General features: G+C 35.5%; 1 long non-coding RNA gene across 1 annotated transcript; it reads right to left on the reverse strand.

The window, feature by feature from the left end:
• Positions 1 to 279: 279 nt before the first annotated feature.
• Positions 280 to 8,953, reverse strand: LOC116557691. Its single transcript, XR_004271654.1, has 3 exons — positions 8,939 to 8,953; positions 5,105 to 5,109; positions 280 to 370 (listed from the first exon to the last, which is right to left on the reverse strand). It is a non-coding gene; the product is annotated as an uncharacterized LOC116557691 (long non-coding RNA).
• Between the last annotated feature and the right edge of the window lie 6,441 nt (positions 8,954 to 15,394).

The raw sequence follows: 15,394 nt of genomic DNA on the forward strand, positions 1-15,394 counted from the left end.
TTCCTGTGTAAGTTTGCTTAGGACAATGGCCTCCAGCTGCATCTATGTTCCTGAGAAGGACAAACTTTTGTTCTTTTTTATGGCTATGTACTATATCATGGTGTATATTTGTCATTTTTTTTTATTAAATCCACCACTGATGGGCAACTAGGTTGATTTCATTGCTCTACTATGGCAAATAGGGCTGTAATAAACATATGAGTGCGTGTTTCTTTTTAGTAAAATGATGTGTTTTCCTTTGGATATACACCCAGTAATGGAATTGCTGGGTTCAATTGTAATTCTAAGTTATTTGAGAAATTTCCAATCTGCTTTCCACAGTGGCTGAACTAATTTACATTCCAACGAAAGTGTATAAATGTTCCGTTTTCTTTACAGCCATACCAGAATGCTACATATTGACTTTTTAGAAACAGCCATCTGATTGGCATGAAATGGTATTTCATTGTAGTTTTGATTCACATTTCTCTGATGATTAGTGATGTTGTGCATTTTTTCTTATATTTGTTAGCTGCACATATGTCTTCTTTTGTGAAGTGTCTGTTCATTTTTTTTCTGCCCACTTTTTAATGGGCTTATGTGTTTCTTACTTGTTCAATTATTTAAGTTCCTTGTAGATTCTGCATAATAGACCATAGCTTGCAAATATTTTTCCCATTCTGCAGGTTGCCTGTTTACTCTGTTGACAGTTTCTTTTGCAATGCAGAAGCTCGTTGGTTTAATTCAGTTCCACTTGTCAAATTTTGTTTTTGTTGCAATCACTATTGAGGACTCAGCCATAAATTATTTTCTGAGGCTAATGTCCAGAATGGTGTTTTCTAGGTTTTCTTCTAGGATTCTTACAGTTTGAGGTCTTACATTTAAATCTCTAGTCCATCTTGAATTAATTTTTGCATATGGTGATAAGTAGGGGTTCAGTTTCATTCTTCTCATGTGGCTATCCAGCTATCTCAGTACCATTTACTAAATAGGAAGTCCTTTCCCCATTGCATATTTTTATCGACTTTCTCAAACATCAGATGGTTGCAGGTGTGTGGCTTTATTTCTGGGTTCTCTATTCTGTTCCATTTGTCTATGTGTCTGATTTTGTACCGGTTCCATACTGTTTTGGTTACTGTAGCCTAATAGTAGAGCTTGAAGTCAGGTAACATGATGCCTTCAGCTTTGTTTCTTGTTTTTGTTTTTTGCTTAGGATAGATTTGGCTATTTACACTCTTTTTTGATTCCATATGAATTTTAGTGTATTTTTTTCTAATTCTGTGAAAAATGATGTTGGTAGTTTGATAGGAATAGTACTGAATCTGTAGGTTCCTGTGAGTAGTGTGACCCTTTAACAATATTTAACTGACTCTACTTAACTGACTCTACTCTGCAGTAGAGATGGAAAATACCAGTTAGACTGGAGAATTGTATGCCCTTAATAGGCTGAATTTCAAAGTCCCTTTGTTAGTTTTTCAGAATTGGGAATGCTTTATACCTAATATCAATATTATTAGTAGTGATAAAATGTCCAGAATATACTGTACAAACTCATTTAAAATATTACGCTTTATAAATACAAATAATTTGTAGTCATATAAAATGTAGCAAAATAATTCTCACACATGCACTAGCAAAGCAGAAATGTTTAAAACAATTATCATTTATTGAGCACCTACTCTATGCCAGGTGACAAGCAGTGGAGATTTTGGTACTGAACATGAGCAGTTCTTCCATCACAGGGCTGATGGCTTATTTTTGGCAAGTATATTATATTTCATAGTCAGTGATGGGCCATGATGAGAAAGAAGGTTTAATGAATAGAGTGCTAAAGTAGATAATAACTTGAGAAACAATCTGTGTTTTTAAAGAGGATACAGTATTTTGATACTTTATTTCTACATATTTCATTTTCAATCTTTCTGTTTTTCTTATTTTGTGGAAATCAGTAGTAAAACTCTTACAATGATGAACTTTATTTCAAACACATATAGGCAGATACGCATTATGGAATGGAATATTAGAGTTCAGTATTTTTGTCTTTATTATGCTAATTTTATTGATACTTAGCCTCCCTGAGACCCTTTTAATTGTTTGGCAAGAAATTGTATTGGTCCTGATAAATGATAGATGATCATGATTTACATTATGATAAACATAAATGTACACAATGCACACCAATGTACCAAGCAGTAATGTTTTTGCATATGTTCCTAATGTGCTTCATTAATTGTCTCCAGTTAGTATTTTGAAGCATTGACTTGCTCTGAATATTTAAACCACATTCTACATAGAAATGGTCTATTGCTTATATAAGGTGAGGTGGGCAGTATATACTAAGTATCAGTCTTTTATTGAATTGTTAACCAAAGCCAGCTGGTTAGAATCTCAGAATTCTGTACCTTAGTTAAAATATTTTATATGTGACTTGAATTGGTTTGGGTATTTCTCAATATAGATACTAGTTGGCTTTTTTTTTGGTTTTCTCTTTTCATTTCTTGCCTTCTGCCTCCCTCCCTCCCTTCTTTCTTCCCTCCCTCCTTCCCTTCTTTCCTTCCTTCCTTCCTTTCCTCCTTTCCTCCCTCCCTGCCTCCCTCCTCCCCTCCTTCCTTCCTTCCTTTCTCTTTTCTCTCTCATTATCTTTTTTTCTTCTCTGTAGATTACAGTACTTGCCAATGGTCGGTTTCTGTTAGCTCTTTCTCACAACCTTACTACAGAAGAACCTGACCAAATTTTGCTTCATGTGGCAATTTTTGTTAGGCAAACAGGCAAAGAGGTAACCATGCAAGTGTTCAGTAAGGTTAAATCATCTCTAGGGCTATGATATTCAGTTTGTGTCACCCATTTTGCATAAGAAGTTTTTTTGAGATAAACCCAATATTTCTAGAGAGAGGACTTAGTCAACCCTACAACATTCAAATCTCTTCACTTTCTGACTGAATATATGAACTCCTTACAAGTTCACCTCAGGCACCATACTGAAAAGTGAAAAGTGAAGGGCTTAATCCATTTTAATGTTCTGTTTATGCAAGACTTTCCTAAAATATGCTATACTTCCTAACATAGGCCAAAATATGCTCTACTCTGTAGTATCTCCAGTAAACAATGCAAACAAATATAGAATATTGGGGCGGAATGCAGTAACTCATGCCTATAATCCCAGCACTTTGGGAGGCCAAGGCAGGCAGATCCTCTGAAGTCAGGAGTTTGTGACCAGCCTGGCCAACATAGTGAAACATCATCTCTACTAAAAATACAAAAAGAAAAATTAGTCAGATGTGGTGGTGGGCACCTGTAGTCCAGCTACTCAGGAGGCTGATGTCAGACAATCACTTGAACCCAGGAGAAAGAGGTTGCAGTGGGCTGGGCTTGTGCTATTGCACTCCAGCCTGGGCAACAAGAGCAAAACTCCATCAGAAAAGAAAAAAAAAGGGACTTTCTAAACGTACTATCAAATACCAGGATTTCCATATCAACTTTAGTGTTTTCTACATTAAAAATATGCTGGAAATTCATTCTCTATTAGAAAAATCATATTAGACAATACATATATGATATGACCAAAAATTAGACATCTAAAGCTGCTTATTAGTCAGGATCTAGCAAGAAAATGGAAAATACTTGGATATCAGGATTAGAATAGAGAGAATGGTTAATCATGTGATAGAATCGCTGAAGAATCTACAGAAGATAGTGCAGCAACAGCAGGACACCATTCCTGGGCTTGGGAGATGAGAAAGCATTTCCGGAATCTGGACATGGAGGCCACCTCTGGCCTTTTAAATGGAAGCTAGAACCATGGAGGAGATATAACCCTTGGTGGAAGAGCTACCTGAGGAGAACAGGAAAGGGAGAAATACTCTTTAATATTTAATTTCAAATCTGACTATTGCCCTGTCAATTTTAGCACTAGTGCTGTGAACACAAATTCCTGTCCTTTCTGATTGGTAAAGTATTGTATACAATGTCTATCATCACCCACATTGTAACACTAACCAAACAGACTTGATCTTCCTGTGAAAAATGTAAAATCTCCTTTAAAAGTTTTCATATTTCTACTGCATTTTCTCTTAAAATTTAACTCACATTGGTTAAGAATCCAGAGTGATTCATCTCTCTCTTAATTAAAAATGAAGTATTTCAGTTGATAAAAATATGCAATTTTCTAAATTATAATTTGTATTTTTAAACCAGGGCGTTCAAGAGCAACACTTGGCACTTATGAAATGCTTAACTCTGTGCTGAAAAGAACTTGAAATAACACTTAAATATAGAAGAGACACATTTTCAAGGCTCTCAAGTCACTTTATTAACATTGACATCATGTACTTGTCATCACATAGAAGTAAATGGAAATACACAAAACAAGTTAAGAGTCTGAGACTCAGCTTTAAAGGATTGGTCTTCCAATAAAAAGATATAATTTTGGCTTAAAAAGTCAGATATTTAGAAAATAAATGGAAAAGAGAAGAAAATTGTTGATTGTTTCTATTATTAATCTCTAGATTTACAGTAATCCTGACAAGTATATATTACTAAACCCTGCTTCAGTTAGTCATAGAAATGATTTTAAATATAAAAGAAAAAATAATTTATAACTAAGGATGCAATCATAATCCTTAGCCACAACAAAAGTTTCAAATGCCGATTTATATAAATTGAGACAAATTCACATTCATAATACTGGAGTCTTAAAGCACCTCTAAGAACACCACAATTTGACTTACTAGAAGTTTTATATTAATGAAATCTTGTACCTTAGTGATATTTTTATTGCCAAGCAACGCACTAGGTTTTGAACAGTAAATAGATCAGTCTAGAAAAATACTTTGGAAATTTTTCCTCTCATGATTGACCACTTTACATTTATTTTGTGTTTGAAGACAGGAAGGTGTATTATCCTTAATTCTAAACACAGTAGAAATTCTACCATGCCTTATCATTTGTGGCTCAGTTGATCTTACCATTGTTGGTTATAATTACATGTAACTGCTTGAGCTTGAGAGTTTTTATGTAAGAGATGCAATAAATCTGGTTCAACCTTTCTGTAGATGTTAACTGCTTGGATTATTCAATGCATGTAAAGGTTAGCTCTAGTAAAACTGCATTTATTGTCTGTCTACACCTCTGCTATATTATTCAGTGAGTCCCAATATATGAGAAGTTTAAGATACATAATGAATCCAGATTCAGATAAAGCAGAAAAAAAGTTAAGAATATGTAAACTTTATTATGGAAGCAGTCAGGAAAGTAAGAATTGAAACTCTGGGTGGTCTCTTAGAACACATCAAGTATTTTCAATACAGAGGACCACACAGAGGATGAGAAAAACTGAAGTATTTTATTATATTGTTAACAATTCTTTTCAACAAAATTTTTCCAATTGTCAAAATTTTATTACCATGTGTATGTGTGTGTATATTAGAACTTCTGTGTTGGGAAGTCCCTGGGATTCTTATCAGCAGAAACAAATAAAATACAAAGGGAAAAAAAAGTTTACACTCCTTGGAAACTTTGAGGTTAGGGCAGATAATTGCATCTGTAACAACTATTCTCCTAGCTTTCTATCTTCATTAGATACTCAAGCTTAAACAAATGCTTACTTTCCTCTTTTGATCTCCCTTTTCTTCACCCTCTACAGGAAGACACTGCTGTCTGGGGCTGTATCCTTCACAGTATGTGTTCCACCTACTGCTTCTGTGGATTCCCTCCAAAACCAGTTCACCGCCTCTTGAAAGGTAATTTAATAAAGCCCATGTTGCCAATAATGATCAGCTTTTCTTCAACACAATTTAATAATCATCCAGGAATTTGTGTTCAATGCTCTCTATAATATCGTCTCATGTACATTACCACATGCTCTTCCACCATTTCCTCACCATTTTGTTGTGGCTTTTGTAGTTCAGTGAGTGGAAGGAAATGGAGCTCAGTGGCTCTTTCCTGTGACCTTTGCCCAGGGCTTTTTTTGGGCCTGCCAGGCTCCCTCCACGCACTCAGCCCAACAGGCTGCACTTAACTCACACTGCTGGCCTGAATCCCATGCCTGCCATGGCTCCACGTTAAGCCCGTGGCTGGACTGAGTATGCCACAAGTGGCTCCCATGTTGGGCACCAGCAACCAGACAAAAGGGATTCAGTGGTGCCCAAAAAATGAAGATGCCAGAAACCACGAAGCCCAAAGGGTTGTTACAGCTTTTGCTAGGGGAATCCCAAGGTGTAAAGCCCCAGGAAATGTTACAGCTCTCTCTTGTTCCCGCCAATGACATCTCAACAAATTGGGGCATGTTATATAGCTCACTTGTTCCTGCCACCCACAGCTTAGTGAGTTTCAGGTTCTTTTCCTGAACCCCAGAGAAATAAGGAACGCAGATACTGGAGCTTGAATAGGGTGGGGAAGCATTTTATTGAGCAACAGAAGGAAAGCTCTCAGCAGAGAAGGGACCTAAGAGTGGGTAGCTCACTATGTGGCTGAGGCTGGTGTTTTTATGGGCTCAGGATGGGGGAGGGCATGCTGATTGGTCCATGGGTGGGCTTTGGAGAAAGCACCATTCAGTTGATTAAAAGGCATCATCAAGAAGGAAGCAATCAAGAGAGAGAAGGTAAGATGGGGAAAGTTCCCACTCTGGTCATGAGCTCTCTCCAGATCTAGTAGCTTGATTTTCAGGCTTTAAACAGTCTTTGTCTTGAAGGTCAGGTTTCACTGAGGACCAGTCCCTGTCTTCCTAGGAATTTGTCTGTCTCTTGTCACTGTCAATCTCAGGTACACTATCACTGCTCTCCATTCCCACAGGGTAATTTCTTTTTCTGATGAAAACAGTGTGGCTTTGCATCAGGTTTATACAGTGCCACACAGTTTTACAGCTTAAAATGTGATTTTTCACATCACGTATTTAATTCTTACAGTAAGTCTACATACAATAATACTATGATTATAATTGTTTTCCATTTTGAATACAAGAAATCTTGCACTCAGTAAGACTAAGGAGTATACCAAAAGTTTACCTATTAATAAAAAAATACACATTTGATTTTTTTTTCAGGTACCTGGAAGCTTTTTAATCCAAATAAGATGCAAAAATATTCAAGTGCAAGCACACAAGAAATCCCTTCATTTTGCTAGAAGGACTCAAAGGTCATGATCTTCTTTTAATTAACACCTCATCCCAAATATTTAAAGTAAGTATTTATATTTTATAGGCCCCTAAATAAGTGACTATAAAATGAAAGAAACAAAAACAAAAATTTCATAAGTAGAATTGTTCATTCTAATCCACTCTAACCTAAAAACAAGCAAGTAAAAAGATAAATGGTTTGTTTACAGATTAACTCATTATATATTATGTTGTAGTCTATTTCTGTTCCTTTCACATAAACTACATGAGTCAGAAAACTATGATGGAGGATTTTTTTTCTTCTTTTCTTTTTCTTTCTGACCACCTGTTTTGGTCCTCATTGCATTGTGTGACACACATATTTTTCCTTAGGTATTACCCTGTGATCAGAAAGGTTGCTAATGAAATATGGCAGAAGCAGCCTAAGGCCTGTTTCTCATCTGGCATGTGCTGAATTGCAGACTCTTATTTATCCTGATGAATTGACAGTAGAACTCCAGAGAGGTAGTTCAATTTCCTGCCCTAGGCAGGTACTGTGAATATTAACCCTTCAAAATTGTTTTCCTGAAAGATGGCATATATCATGGCTTTGCAAGATAAACACACCCACCCTCCCCTCTCTTTTTCAGGCTTTTAATTTTTTGTTGTTGCTTTTTACAATGAAAGAAAAAGAAACAAAATGGTATTTTAAATCTGCCTTTCTCTTTGCAATTATAAAGTGGCGATGCATTCAGAATGAAGTGCTGTATCAAGAAGTAGTTCTTGTTATCTTGTCATTCAAACATGATAACACGATACCAGTCCACAGAGAACTGTAGAAGGACCTAGGTCGGGGAATGATTGTGGGCATTTGTTATCATTTTCTTTTTAAATTATCATTAGGGAAAGTTCCTTGACTAAGCAGCTCCAAGTTACTATTTTACAATGCTGTGCTAGGGTCTCCCAATGACCTCCAAGCACGTGATGGTGCCACGTTGACACCAAATGAGAGCCCTGTCTCAAGCCGCGGGAGTGCCACGTTCAGCGCTCTGAGATGACACATTGCCAGCTGCCTTTCACAAAATTTGATCCCCGCCGCAAAATGCCTACATTAGAAACATTATGCACTGCAGAGTGAGATTATAACTAAGCAATAAATGCAGATAGTATTTTCTTTACAAGTCCCCAGACTTTAATCCTATTGAGTTAGAACGGCATCATGGAAAATGCCACAGGCCTAAAAAGCTAAAGAGGATGAGCTGATTGCTCATAAAAATTATCCAGAAGTGAGGGTCTTCCTTTATCCAGCCCTTTTAAGCTGTTTATTATTCCTGTATTAAATGTTGCTTTAAGAAGGGAAAGAAAAGCAGGAAGATGTTTACATCCAAAGATTCATGGTAATTGGGGCTGAACTAAGACATAAGGACACATTGGGCATATGAATAATTTAGTATTATGGAAAAGCTACTGATTTATCTATGCTTTAAAATTATATTAACTATTTGTTAACATTTATTTAAACAACTGAATGTTTGGGGAAGTTTTGCTGAAAGTGGTATGGCCAAACTCACTCTATTAGGTTAAGTTCAGTTCTGGCCTGAAAATCATCTGCCCATGAGCCAGACCCTTCCACCCCCAGGTCTTCTCTGGCATAAATTTTGGGGATCTCATTTCTTTTTCAAAGGATCTGTCAGTATTTATCCTCAAATGCATAAAATTTTCTCCATAGGATTTCTGGTAAATATAATTTTTGCATTTGTATTTAGTATTTTTCCAATAATATTTTAGTATTGAAGTGATATACTTAGGTCCTCACCTAGTGGGACCTGGAAAGTAGCCTGATGCTTCTACCATCACTTCCACAACTACCACCCTAACCAGCACCATTACCACGTTACCGTGAGGGCAACGCAGTCACTGACATCCCCATCACCATCAGAACCACTGCCATGCTAGCACCATATGAATTGTCAATTTAAGTTCAGCCTAAAGCTGCCTCTTTACATTTTTTTTTTAAGTTTTGCTCTTTTGCCCAGGCTGGAGTGCAGTGGTGCAATGTCAGCTCACTGCAACCTCCACCTCCCGGGTTCAAGCAATTCTCCTTTCTCAGCCTCCTGCATAGCTGGAATTACAGGTGCACACCACCGCAGCTGGCTAATTTTTTGTGTATTTTTAGTAGAGACAGAGTTTCACCATGTTGGTCAAGCTGGTATCTAACTCTTGACCTTGTGATCCACCCACCTTGGCCTCCCAAAGTGCTGGGATTACATGCGTGAGCCACTGCACCTGGCCCTCTTTACATATTTTAAGTTTAGCTTAAAGGTTTCTCTTGACACAGTGAACTGTAACCTAACTGTATGTGCAAACAGATTGCAGCCTAGCTTTCTGGCAGCCACCAAGTTTCAGCCAATCAAGGGTGGTCAACTGTTTAAACTATGTTCATATAAGCAAATGCTGAGAAATAGCCAATCCAGCTATTTTTGTGCCTTGCTTCCCTTTTTCTGTCCATAAACCTTCTTCCACCAGACAGCTGTGCTAGAGCCTCTTTGAATCTATTCTGGTTCAGGGGCTGCCAGATTCATGAATCATTCTTTGCTCAATTAAACCGTTAAGTTTAATTTGACTAAGGTTTTTTTTTTTTTTTTTTTTTTTTTACAGTATCTATAAAACAAGTTACAAACAAAATTGTTTAGATAAGTGCTTCTTGAACTTCAACAAGCAATGATTATCAGAGTATCTTATTAAAACACAAATTCTGATTTATTAGATTCAGATCAAGAGTCTGCATTTATAACATGCTTCCGGAGAATGCCAGTGCTGCTGTTATACAGACCAGTCTTTGAAGGGCAAGGCTTGTGCTTGACTCTATACAAAGATAATCACAAAGACTGTGATTATCTATGAGTAACCAACAACTGTATTAGAAATCTGTCTTAAACATACCTAGTGTGTAGCAATGTTAACTTACACACAAGATCAATTAGAGGTAACTAATCCTATAAAAACTTTACTGTAATACTCCTTTAAATAACAAATCAATTAATGTTTAAAATATGAGTCTCTTAAAAATATGTTAACCTAAAGCCATTCATGGACACAGGTTTTTACTTAAGGTGGTATACTTAAATAAAACAAGCACACATACCAATAAAGGCAACCGTGTATAAGGGGTATAGACATAATAACATAAAAATATTAAATTAATGTCATAAATGTATTAAACAAATGTATTAAATGTATTAATATATAATGTATTAATGTATAAATGTAATAAATGTATTAAATAAATGTATTAAATTAATATATTTGTCAGATGATAGAAATCTGTCATCAGACAAATATATTTCAAAAATAGGTAGGAAGTATGCACATTACATTTGGAGAGGTCTTAGGAAGACTAGCTTGAGATTTTACCAGTTCATTTAAGTTCCAGTGTCTTTGAATTTTGAGCCCCTAAACACTGTTTTATAACTTCTCTTTGAGACAAGTGGTTTTTACATAGAAGCAAGTCTAGGAGAGAGCTTGACATAGATTTGAGATTTTGGCTGCTGTATGTCTGAGATGCAGCATTCTATCTTTTTTTTTTTTTTTGAGATGGAGTCTTGCTCTGTTGCCCAGGCTAAAGTGCAATGCAGCTTTCTTATACTCTAATTATTCCCTCCTGCCCGTTCAGACATACAAAACTCAACAATATTCCTCAATGAATTTGTGAGTTAGAACTCAAAGGTTCTAGCTATTTCATTGATCTAAGTGTGATGTAGATGAGGATGCGCAAATGTGTGTAATTCTCACAGTGGGACATCTTATTCTTATTAGCCCCCTAAGGTTCCCATTCATTTTCATCCCCTACCATGGCAATCTATAATTTCCTTTTACCTAATTATTTCAATTTCTGCACCTACTTGCAAAGTTCATTTACACAAGTATGAAGACACATTATCTCCATCCTATTTCTAGCTCTTATTTGTGAATGGACATCTCTCAGATGTAGTGACTAAGCCTTTAGACCTCTGTGTTTCACATATTCTTCACTATTTGCAGCATGAACCTGAATTACAATTTCTGAGTGGTCCGTAGCCTTCACTTCCTAGTTGCAGGCAGAACAAATGTGCTTGTTCCCCAAAGAGGTAATCAGAAGTTATCCTCCTCCTGGGACAAAAGAAAATCAAGCAAGATTATTTAGTTCTGTTTTAAGTGCCAGTGAGCTGGTTCAGACAAGAGAAGCATGCTGCAAGGTTCCCATCTAACTCTTCCAACAGATGTGTTCAATCCCAGTACATTTCAGCACATTTAGATGTAAAAATAGAGACTAATTTTTTTTTACGTAAACAGTACTTTGTATGCTATGAATGATCATTTGCATACAATTGTACATTTCAAGTGTATTGTGTGTTTTTAATAAAGAAAGAACACAAAGATCACATCATTCAAATGGAAATTATTTTTCATCTAATCGTATCTAATGTGTTGCTGGCAATCTTAAAGCAAATGAATACTTGTCAAAGCTAAGCAAGGTTGCAAGAATTTACCTGGCATCTTTGTAAATATGACAACTGCCTCAATTATTAAATGAGAAGATGCTCTGGCATTAGTGATTATAGCTGTGCATCAGGTGGAAGATTCATAAAAAGTGAGTTTATCATTATTGAGTAATAATAATAAGGTGGGCCTGTTTCATTTTCACATACATGATGATCTTATTATGAAGATTGTGTCTCTCATATCTACGTTTTATGAAAAAATTATATTCTTAATAGTAGGTGTTATTTGGATTAAATTGATATGTCGTATGTGCAAGTAGTATTTGTAGTCAGTTTCTGTAGCTTGAATAAAAAGATAATCTTCTAGCCCCTTGAATACTTTATAGATGACATAATTTTTAAATAATGTTTTGATCTTTTTTTTAAATTGTAAAAAACACTGAGTTTCAGGTGCTCCTTAAGTAACAAGAGGAAAGGAAAGATGTGCACACGTAGAACACACACTAAAACAAGCCAAGCCAACAATCAGACCATTATTTCATGTCTACTCCACACTGTGCACTTAGCCCTTGCTACTACAACCAGATGCTTCATGGTGTTTCTATAGCAAGGAATGTGTCAAGATTTGGGAATGAAAAAGTCATAAATCCAAATAAATAAAAATCACAGTTTTAATTTATTTACTGATTTATGGTTTTGTTTATTGTTGCAATAAGGTTCAAGCATGAGACCTTTCCACTGGTTTGCTGTCATGTTCTTCCCAACTCTGCTTAAGCCTAATTAAGAAGATGTCTACATACAATGTTTGCTTATCTCTCTATGGTAAGGTCGTGGTTATCTTTGAGTTGTTATTGAAAAGCATTATACAATTTCAATATTTACTTGACTGTCTCTATCCATACCCACATTGTATATCTATGTTTATCTACATATATGTCTATATATTCAATTTATTGTTTACTTCTTATCTTTCCTTCATGACCATGAATTGCCTCTAAGAAATATAAATAAAACACTACTATTGGTGAATGTATTTTCAGATAAAACTTGGTAATCACAGTATCTTTAACAAAAAAAAAAAATCTTTGCACTGTTCCCTATTTACTCTTCAATATACTCCATTTTTTTATGAACAAATACATGGCTTCTCTTGATTTAAAATTTGCCTGCTTTTTTGATTTTGTAATAGCCTATCCACATCTCAACCATTGTTTGCCTTTTTACAGAAAAAAGAATTGTTATTATTAGCATTTACAAACAGCTGTCACAATATTACATATTTATTTGTGAACTTGCTTTTCGTCCTTCTCACAACATGAGTTCTACAAGTCCAGAGACTTTGCCCAGCATGTTCACTACTTTTGAACCAGGGCATATATATCTATGGAATGTTTTATTAACAGAATAAATACCTACATGCATCCATTCGACAGATATTTTTGAGCAATTGCTGTCTAGCAGCTTTATCTTAGACCCTACAGATAGAGAGGTAAGGGGAGAAAAGTCATGTTAGTCCTCTTCAACTCTAATGGGGGAAACAGATGACTGCACAGGCAGTTTGAAATGCAATGTCATAAGTGCTTTAATGGAGGAAGAACAAAGTAAAAAAATTTATAGGAGGGACTCCTATAAATTTATAGAAGGGACTCCTTACCTATTAAGGGTGGATTGATATAGATGCTCTGGTGAAAGATAGACCTTATAGAGACCTGAAAAATAAGGAGGAAAGAGAGTGATGGAAATGGGGTTTTCCAGACAGGAAACAAACTTTAAAGACATATGAAGATGGGAGTTGCATGATGATATAAGCAAGTGCCCAATGTGTAAGTGAAGTGGAAATTCGTCCAGATTGACAGGACCATTGTGATGTCTGCAGCAGTTAAAAACTCTTGAAGGGGCATTCAATGCTCTTCTTGGAGTTCAAGCCTTTTCATATGTCATAAAAGGCCTCCAGGATGCTTTATGCAGATATTTTCCAGATCATGGGAACAGGATGACTTTAGACAACTTGAAAGGCCATTAAATGTACAACAAACAGAAATAAACATTGTTTCAGAGTGAATTTAGCCTACTTCTTGAAATATCCTACATTAGAAGGTCACAGAATCAAATTTGATGCCTGGACAATTTAAAGAGCTGTGTAGTTCATTTCATTACTCATTAATAACGTTTGCATTTTTGTCTTAAGATAAGAGTAATCATTTATCATATTTCAGTGAAATAAAACAATTGCCACTAAAATGAAAAGTTCCCTGCCTTCAGTTCATGATGCAAGTGATATTAAAGATTAGAAAATAATTGAAGCAATGATGTTGGCAATAGAAAACCTAACAATCTGCAGCTTCTACTCTCAACTAAAACAAGTTCTGGTGAAGATGTTTCTGGGTTTTGTTGTTGTTGTTGTTGTTGTTAGTTTTGTTTTTCTTAGCAACAAGAAAATGTACCTTTTTCTGGTGCACAATAAGTAATTCTCTTAAGATGTGTTTGCTTATCTGAGTACTGTATATGCCTTTCCTCCTGCTTAGATCTCACTCATCTGTTCAGATAACACTGACCATTGACTAAGGACTCACTAGATACCAGGCAAAGAATGAAGCAGTGAAAGGGTAGCCAAATTAGCTAAAGACACAATTCCAAACAGAAAGATGTTTCAAAATTGTATTATACTATGTTCCTTTTACAAAGATTTGCAATGCACATTATTTTAATAATTCTGAGTTTATAGCAATGTATTATTTTTAACTGTGTTTAACCACCATACTTTATTAAATTGCAGAATTATTTCTCAAGTGACACCTGTTTAATTTCTACAGAATGATAGCATTTGGGAACCAAATTAAGAAAAAAAATTCTGATGGGATAGTATACCAGCTTTCATTATTTTTTAGAGAATTTATCAGTATCTTGAGGATAGAGATAGGAGACCTCTATCTGTATATTGTTCTTTCTCATTTGAAATGAAGAGAAACATTCTTTACGTTATTCTGGATGGTATTTTCAATTGCATATGGCTTGTGTGTGACAGATTGAAGAAATAAAAAAGAAGTTTATTTAAATTCATTTAAATGAGGGTAGTGTGACAAATTACTGTTTCTATTTTCATAGCAATGACATTAGTATAATTTATTGAACTCATGTAGCCATTTACTTCTTAATATTTGTGAAACAACCTTGTTTTGCCATTCATAGACAAACTATTCTTAGTAAGATGCAGAATGATGATTCCCTTTAATGTAGCATCTTTTACTCCCCTAACAAGCTAGTTGTTCCGACCTTGGTAGTCACCTTGGCTCTTGAACCATAACTTACCGTGAGGCCACTTAGGTTTCAGTACTTTCATTTTTGCTTCTCTGTCATTAAAATGTAGGTCCTGTTTATTCTTGAGAGGTTGGGGAGATGAATAAATAAACTCAACAACACCACCAACAACAACAAAAAACCTAATTTAAGACATATGCAAAAGACTTGCAAAGACGTTTTTCTAAAGATGTACAAATGACCAATAAGTACATAAAAGGATCCTCAGCATCATTAATCATTAGGGAAATGCAAATCAAAATCACAATGAGATACCACTTCACACCAATTAGGGTGGCTATTAGCAAACAAAAACAGAAAATCACATGTTGGTGGAGAAATTGCAACCAGTACTCATTACTGATAGAAATGTAAGATGATACATCCACTAGGGAAAACAGTACTGTACTTCCTTAAAAAGTAAACATAGAATTAGCATATAATCCAGCATATCCACTTCTAAGCATATGTCAAAACTTTGAAAGTAAGAACACTCAAAATGTTATTTGAATACCCACATTTATAGCACCATTATTCACACTAACCA

This window comes from Sapajus apella, unplaced genomic scaffold (assembly GCF_009761245.1).
Source record: "Sapajus apella isolate SASKATOON/1434 unplaced genomic scaffold, GSC_monkey_1.0 scaffold20, whole genome shotgun sequence".
Taxonomy (NCBI): Eukaryota; Metazoa; Chordata; class Mammalia; order Primates; family Cebidae; genus Sapajus; species Sapajus apella.